The sequence below is a fragment of the Leptonychotes weddellii genome, chromosome 4 (genome assembly GCF_054177405.1).
Source record: "Leptonychotes weddellii isolate Sample4059 chromosome 4, ASM5417740v2, whole genome shotgun sequence".
NCBI lineage: Eukaryota > Metazoa > Chordata > Mammalia > Carnivora > Phocidae > Leptonychotes > Leptonychotes weddellii.
In genome coordinates this window covers 6,422,495-6,430,542 of record NC_138372.1, presented here as the reverse complement: position 1 = coordinate 6,430,542, position 8,048 = coordinate 6,422,495, and the positions used below count along the sequence as shown (strand labels likewise).

The 8,048-nt window shown below is 50.6% G+C and overlaps 1 protein-coding gene across 8 annotated transcripts in view; it reads right to left on the bottom strand.

The window, feature by feature from the left end:
* The window catches only part of PIK3CD (phosphatidylinositol-4,5-bisphosphate 3-kinase catalytic subunit delta), a 48,447-nt gene that overhangs the window by 14,443 nt on the left and 25,956 nt on the right, over nucleotides 1-8,048 (bottom strand). Inside the window, exon 1 of one of the 8 annotated variants that reach the window (XM_081816875.1) lies at nucleotides 5,863-5,883. The exons of the other annotated variants lie outside the window; for them this stretch is intronic. The gene's annotated coding sequence lies outside the window, so the exon portion shown is untranslated. Of the gene's footprint in view, nucleotides 1-5,862; nucleotides 5,884-8,048 lie in introns of those variants that run through there. 8 annotated transcript variants of the gene reach the window in all.

Below are 8,048 nucleotides of genomic sequence, written 5' to 3'. Positions count from 1 at the left end.
GGCGCCTGGGTGGCTCAGTTGGTTAAGCGACTGCCTTCGGCTCAGGTCATGATCCTGGAGTCCCGGGATCGAGTCCCGCATCGGGCTCCCTGCTCGGCAGGGAGTCTGCTTCTCCCTCTGACCCTCCTCCCTCTCATGCTCTCTGTCTCTCATTCTCTCTGTCTCAAATAAATAAATAAAATCTTTAAAAAAAAAAATTAAAAAAAAATATACTCTAGATTCAATTCCTCTGTTGATTAAATGAGCTGAAAATATCTTCTTTTGGTCCAAGTCACCTTTTCACTTTGTTTATGGTGCCTTTTTTTGGTGAGGAAAAGTTTGTAATGCTGATGCAGTCAAATATTGTCCTTTATGTTTTACGATTTTTATTCTTTCAAAAAAGATTTCCTTACCCTAGGGTCACACTCTCGTAGATTTAAATGACTTCGAAAAATAGTTGAAAGAGATTGTTTAGTTTATGAGAGATATTCTTTTGGGGGCTCTGCCAATAGGGCCCAGACCTCAGCCTTGCAGGAGCGCTGGATGCAGAATCTGCCTGGAGCTGCAGGACATGCGCATCACGCTGGCCCGACCATGTTACCACTGCTGAGATCCACTTCCTCTGATTGTAAAACCACATCCTACTTTGGGTTCCTCTTTCTGAGAATGGCCAGGCCAAAGGCTTTCCTTCTGATTCAAAATGTAGGAGGGGCGGTAGGCAGGAATCCTCGAGAATGCACTTACAATGCTAAATGTGCTTTGGCCACGCTCAGGAAGTCAGGGGCACCTTCGGCCACTCGATCCTGAGGCCAAGATGAGCACATGTAGCATGAGCTCTTGGGACTCCAGCCAAAGGGGCGGTGCCTGAGACTAATGCACCCCCTTGCTCTTCTGCCCCTTCGTGCTGTGGAATGAAGCCTTCAACTACACTTACCCACCTGGGATGCATGGACATACTTTCATGTATAAAGCTCGTGCCTACGGAAGGAAGACCCAGGATGGTGTTGGCAGCACATAATCAAATGCCAGAGATTCGAGAGGAGGAAGCAGGAACCCTCTCTCTCTTTGCGGGCCCAGGACCCAGGTGCAGCTACTCACAAGCCCCAACTCTCTATGAAGCTCAGACTCATCACTCTGCAACGTACGGGACAAAGATGCCAACTAATCCAGGGACTTTAGAACTGCTCCAAGAATGCAAATGGGTACAACCGCTTTGGCGAAGTATCTACTCTTGGCAGTATCTACTAAAACTGAGCACATGGTGCCCTATGACCCAGCAATTAATTGCAAGCCTAGGTATACACTCACCAGAAACATGAGTCCATGTGCAAGAAGAAACACAAACAAGAGTGTCTACAGCACTGCTATTCCTAATAGCCCCAAACTGGAAACTTCCCAAATGCGCATCCGCAGTATAATGGAGAAATAAATGATGGCCTCTTTTTCCAATGGAATGTTACATAGCAATGAGAATGAAAGATCTACAAATACACACAACAGTATAAACGAAGCTCATAAACATGAAGCTGAACAAAAGAAGTCAGGCACAAAAGCGTATGTGCTCATGATTCTAATTATCCAGAGAACACAGGCAGAGCTAATCTATATTGGCAGAGGAAGAGACAGGGGGGACCCCAGAAGGAGGGCAGTTACCCCAGGGAAAGGGGTATGAGGGGCTTCTGGGGGCTGGTACTTTTCAGTTTCTTGATCTGGAAGCTGAGGACTTTTCACAAACGCAACACACCCTCAGTTCAAGTGGTTCAGCCAAGTTGATTTCACTCCTGGCCACTAGCATGGCCTGAGCCTCAGGCCCAGCCAATCAGAGCCCTGAATTTCCCACCCCACCCCCCCCCACCCCCGGCCGCAGGGATTGGATTGGAACCAGGAAGGGGGTTTGGGCCCAGCCAATCACTGTGTGTCCTCTCCGGGCCACTGATTCCAGGTTGGGCGTGAGAATGTCAAGTCAGTCCAGGGCGTTTGACACCCGGACTTCTTTGGGTACTGCCTCCCGGGGTGGCAAAAAAGAGAGAGTATCCACCTAGAGCTGCTGGTGAGCACCTCCTGCTGCTCTCAGGGGTGAAACCTGATAAAATACCACCACGAAGGAGAGGAGAGCTCAGAGTGGAGTGGTGGGGTCCTGAAGACATCCTCTGAACCCCTGGAGGCAGGCGTGCCTGACGCCACACTCTATCCTTGGACTTTTCAGTTCTTTCAGCCAAAAAAACCTCCCTGCCTCCCCCCGCCCCCATCTTTTTTTTAACTTAGTGCAGTTTGAGTTGGTTTTTGGGGTTTTTTTGGTTTTTTGTTTTTAGTTTTTTGGTCACTTGCAGCTGCATGTTCCATTTTAGCTTTTAGTGTTTAGAAGATTCTTTCCTTGGAACTTGGCCTGCCTCTAGGAGCCAACCCTGATCTCTGTGTTGTCATCTAGAGGTACCGAGAGCTGTCTGTCATCTGATTGCTCTTTCTGCTGGATGATGGCCTCAGTACCTCTGACTGTTCTCCCTATAACACAGTTTTTAGACTCTTCCCAAAGTTCGGTACTCTGAGAAAACAAGAGGTTGCTGTGGATGGGGCCTGACAGGCCAACTGTAGAAGAATGTTCTGGGTACCAGACTCCCATTGCTTAGCCTAATAAAAGCATATCAGCCCCTTTCCCCCAAGAAAGTTCTTCAGTGGTCATATCACTGAGCTCACTGGCTGCCAACCTTCTAGCTATTTCTCCCAGGAAGCCAGGTTCTCCCAATGAATCTCCTGAATCTGAATGCAGAAATTCACTATTACTGTTGGTGATTTAATCTCTTGGAAATAATTGGCACCCGTGTATTACTGGATTTGATATTTTGTACATACGACTCAGTCTGAGATACACTAGTTTAAACTATTAAGTGCCAAGAGTGGTGCAAGGGGGAGACACTAATACCCAGGCCCAGAGTAGGTAGGAAGAACGATCACACCTTATAGCAACACGGTTAAGACAGCGTGCTAAATGGTGATGTAATGGAGAGCAGCCTACTCCCTGTGGGGAGGCCAGGAAGAGCCCCTCTGAGAAGAGGGTACCAGAGCAGAGGACAAGAGTGGGCCAGTTGTGTCCAGAGCAGACGGAAGGCAGGCCACCGCCACTGGAGCATATGGGTGGGGCAGGGAGGGGAGGACATAGGACGAGAGGGGCTGAAGAGGTCAGCAGGGACCAAGGTTTGTGGAGTCTTTACAGGGGGGACACCCGGGTGTCACTCAAAGAGTGATGGGCAGTCTTAGCAAAGGAGCCATGGGACCCGATTTGCACCTAAAATGATGCCACTGGCTCAGTGTGGAAGGACTGGAGAGAAGCAAGCATGCCCATGGGGAGTGGGGTGGGGGGCTCGTGCCCCAGGGGATGAGAAAGGCAGGGAATCAGGATATATTCAGGAGCTTGGCGGATGAGATGGGAAGTCCTTGGGGGAAGAAGTAAGGATGACAGCTGGGTGCGGGCTTGGGAGACTGGAGGGGTGGGGGAAATACACCGAGATGGGGGAAGTGTGAGGGAGAAACAGATTTGGGGGGCAACAAGACGGCAAGAGGTCCATTCCAGACACAGTGAAGCTGAGCTGCTTAGTGAACAGCCCTGTGAAGAGAGCCGAGGAGCAGCCCCGAGTGTGGCGCCTAGGGGAGAGGTCTTTGCGGTTCCCAAGGTATAACTGGGGGGTCAGCAGCCTCCCCACAGAGAAAGGTGAGCTGGCCTGGAGACAGAGGGTAAGCGAGGGCCAGGACCACCTCAAGGCACTAGAGGCATCAACCCAAGATGAACCATGAGCCATCCTTCCTTGCTCTGAGTCAGCCCGACTCTTGCAGCAGGATTCCCTGTCTGTCCGCATCCGAATCATGAATACAGTATCAAAGGAACTGGACAAGCGGGAGCACGGTCCTTCCACGTCCCCACTCTGGCCAGCGCCATGCACAGAACGGCCGTGTGACGGTGGAAACACCCCAGCCGTGGGGCTCTGTCCCTGGAGCGCCCCATCCCTCGGCCGGCTGTCCTGAGATGCACCCAGTTAGCCGTGCTCCCTCCGGCCCGAGGTCGGAGCGCAGTTCCTCGGGTTGCCCACGTCTGAGTCCCGAGCAGCCGGGAGAGGAGTTTCTCCCCAGAGTCCATAAAAGCATTACCTCCGTCCTTCCCAGCCGGCCGCAGAGAGTGTTTCAAGGGCCTTAATTTCTTTCTCTCTCCCTCTCTTTTTTTAATGCAGTTTATTTTTATTTTTTTTTAGAGTGGGGGGCAGAGGGAGAGAATCTTAAGCAGGCTCCACGCCCAGCGCAGGGCTCGATCTCACGACCCTGAGATCATGACCTGAGCCAAAATCAAGAGTCAGACGCTTAACCGACTGAGCCACCCAGGCACCCCAACAGCCCTAATTTATTTCTAAGAGAGGAGGGCAAGCGAGGGATGTGGCATCCCACAGCCACAGTGCTTTCATCAGCCTGGGAAGGAAGCGGCAGCCCATCGACTAGTCCGCCTCCCCGGCTGGAGGACCTGCTGGCTGGTGGCCTGGGCCGAGCTCAGGACCCCTGAAGCCTCCCTCTCGTTTATTTGAGGTTCCACCGTGTCAGGGCTGTGAGCTGGTATCTGGCTCCTGGGTCTGCTAGGGTTCCACATCTTTCTCGCAAGTGTGGCGGACACTCTGAGCAGGAACCGCTGCCCAGCATTTGTCAATGTAAAGACAGGCTTTTTGGTGCTCGAGTCACATGCCCCGGGGAACAGCTTCCCAAGGGAACACATGAGTCACTCTCAGCGGACTCGGTGCAGGGGACAAGCAGCAGGGAGAAGGGAAGCTGTATCCTGCTTATCTGAGCAATAAACGTTCTCCTCCCTGAGGGTGCCCTGAGCAAGACAGGCCTCGTAGGTCCCCCTGGGTCATTGTTATGAATCCGTCTATAGAGAGACATGCTCTGTTCTTGTAACTCTAGGACAAAACATCTGCTCAAAACCCGGATTTCAGAGCTGAAAGTGACCACCCCAATAGCTCAAGAGGAGTCTCAGAACGTCTCAAAGGCGGTTACACACATTATCCAATATCTACCATCAACCCAGGCTCGGAGGATACAAGACCAGCAACCACTGGGACAAGGGACAGCGAGCCACACGGGCAGGCCTTCTGCACCATGCTGGACAGAGCAGAGTCCAGTCAAGCCTCCTGACCTGGGCTGATTTTCAGGTGCTTCTCAGCCTCAAAAAGTCATTCTAAGAAGTGTTCTGTTTCCCACACTCTCCTCTGTGGAGAATGAAGCGGATGCTTTTCCTGTTGCCTAACTTATGTGGGAAGTGGGTGCAGGTGGGCACTTCAGAGGTGAATTCCAAAGATGCTTTACCCAGAGGTCCCACTTCCCACCGGAGCTCCTGGATGTTTGCCTTAAAGGAGCCTTCTAGAAACCACCCCTGTTCTGGCATCCAGGGAAAGCCCAGAGACGATTCAATAACCACATCCTCCTGGAGACCCTTGGGAAAAAGGACATAAGGGCCCCCCTTCAGCCCAGGAGGCTGCAGGCTGCGAGTTCTGTTCATTCATTCATTCCGCAAATATTTATTTGAGCATCAGGGAATGTGCCCATCGGGAATGGAACAGGCACCATCCCTGATCCTACAAAGTTTTTAGTCTAACAGGAGGAAATCAGAAAAAGAAAAAGAATAACAAACAAGATGACATCAGATAAGGAAAGAGTTGGAATGGAATAAAAAGGGCTTTGCAGGGAGGGAGGGTCTCCTTTGGACGGCAGGTCAGGGGAGGGTGCTCAAGTGAGATCATATTGGAGTTGAGGCCCAAAGGATGAGAAAGAACAGGCAAAGATCCACGAAATAGGATTCAGGCAGCTGGAACAGGAAGTGCAAAGGCCCTGAGGCAGGAGACCACGTACCTGGAGTCCAGGACCCAGAGGGGAGATGACTGGGAGAGGCAGTGAGGCCGATCCTGCAGGGCTCTGTAGCCACAGTGTGGAGCCAGATTTTGTTATCACTGCAATGGGAAGCCACTGGAGGGTTTTAAGCAGGAGACTGATATGGCCTGAGTTTATGCTTGACAAAAACTGCTTTGGCTGCTGTGAGGAAGATGGAAGTGAGAGAGGCAAGAATGAGGTGGGAAAGCAATCAGGCCAGGGCCCCAGGCAAGAGCTGACAGGGCGAGATTAATGAGGGAAAACTTGGGCCCTACCTGCCACAAAACACCCCAATCCTCTGCTCTTAACAGCTGAGGATCAGGCATTCTAGCACCCCAGCCTTGAAACTCCCCGTCCCTAAGCACCTTCTTGACAAAGAACTGAAGCTATAGACCAGATGGAAAACGGACTGGCCCAGGGTCCCCCCAACAGGTGCAGTTTTAGGACAGGAGAGCTATTCTCCCAAAACACAAAACCCTTCCTGAGGCCCGCGTCAGTGTGTGTCTCCCGGAGACCCGGGGGTAGCAGCATCCTCCGTCCCTGGTGGACACCCCAGTTGGTGGGGCTGAGTCTGCACCACAGCAAAGGAAGGGCAGAGCAAAAGTGGCCTTGCCCTGCAGACGGTGTCCAGGGGTGGCCAGGTGAAGGAGGAACCTGTCCCCAAAAATGGAATGGGAGGGAAATCTCCAGAAGCCAGAGGCCAGCCAAGTAGGACATCCCCAAAACCATGCCCAGGACTAGGAAGGAAGGGCCTGTCTGGAGGGTGGTCTGACACCCCAAGCTCCCACCACAGGAGGAAAAGGGATGGGACGGGTGAAGGCCGGGGATGGATGAAATAAAGTGACATGAAATCCTGCAAAAGGCATCCCGATGTCTGCTTGGCAGGTAAGCTGAGGACATGAGCTGCCTTACTCCATGTCTATCTGCTGCTGCCTCCCTCTGTTCTTTCTTTGTTTCTTCTTCTTTTTACTCTCTCCCACTTTTTTTTTTTAAAGATTTTATTTATTTATTTGAGAGAGAGAGCATGAACGCAGGGCAAGCAGAGGGAGAGGGAGAAGCAGGCTTCCCGCTGAGCAGGAAGCCCGATACGGGACTTGATCCCAGGACCCTGGGACCATGACCTGAGCCGAAGGCAGCCGCTTAACCGACTGAGCCACCCAGGCGCCCCATACTCTCTCCCATTTTAAATGTGTCTCCCTTGAAGCCATATTATTTAATAGAGTGGTAACTTTTATTTTGAATATTTAAAAATGAAGAAAAAATCCTCAGTGGAGGAAAACCAAATAGACAAATAGACATCGAAGAATGAGGGGCAAAGATCTCTGGAAATTCTGTTCTATAAAAAGAGACAGAGGGAGAGAGAGAGACTCCTGACTTCTTCTGCTGTCATCAGAAAAATGAACCAACTATCCTACCAAAAAAATTCTATCCCAACTATCCCCTATGATGCTCAGTTCATGGCCCACCCAGGGAGGCCATAGGCCTGCACCCAAGTGGAAAATCCCCTGACACTACCCATCAAAATCAAGAGAAAGATCCATGGTCTCAGGTCTGGTAATTTGGGGAATTCGGGAATCGTCCTAAGGAAGCAATGCAAAAGAAAAAATATGTGAAAAGCTATATGTACAAAGATATTCATTTGTGGTATTCACGGAAGTGGAAAATCAAAAAATAACAGGGAAATTATGATAACTGACTTAACAGGAGTGAAGACAGTCCTTACAATGGCACTTGTGTAGAATACAGAGCAATGCAAATATTCCCCCCATGAAATGGAACCCAAAAATGCCCCTCCACTTGGCCATGGCAACATCTGTTTATGGACAAAACATTTCAGAAAGGGTAGAGAAAATGAAAACAGCTATAACATGGGTGGATATGGATGCTATAATAATGATTTCAAAATGTTGTTATCTATGAAAGTTAGGCAAGCACACGGTTTTAAAAATTAATTAAAGCTAAACTGTTTGGGGCGCCTGGGTGGCTCAGTTGGTTAAGCGACTGCCTTCGGCTCAGGTCATGATCCTGGAGTCCCGGGATCGAGTCCCGCATCGGGCTCCCTGCTCGGCAGGGGGTCTGCTTCTCCCTCTGACCCTCCTCCCTCTCATGCTCTCTGTCTCTCATTCTCTCTGTCTCAAATAAATAAATAAAATCTTAAAAAAAAAAAA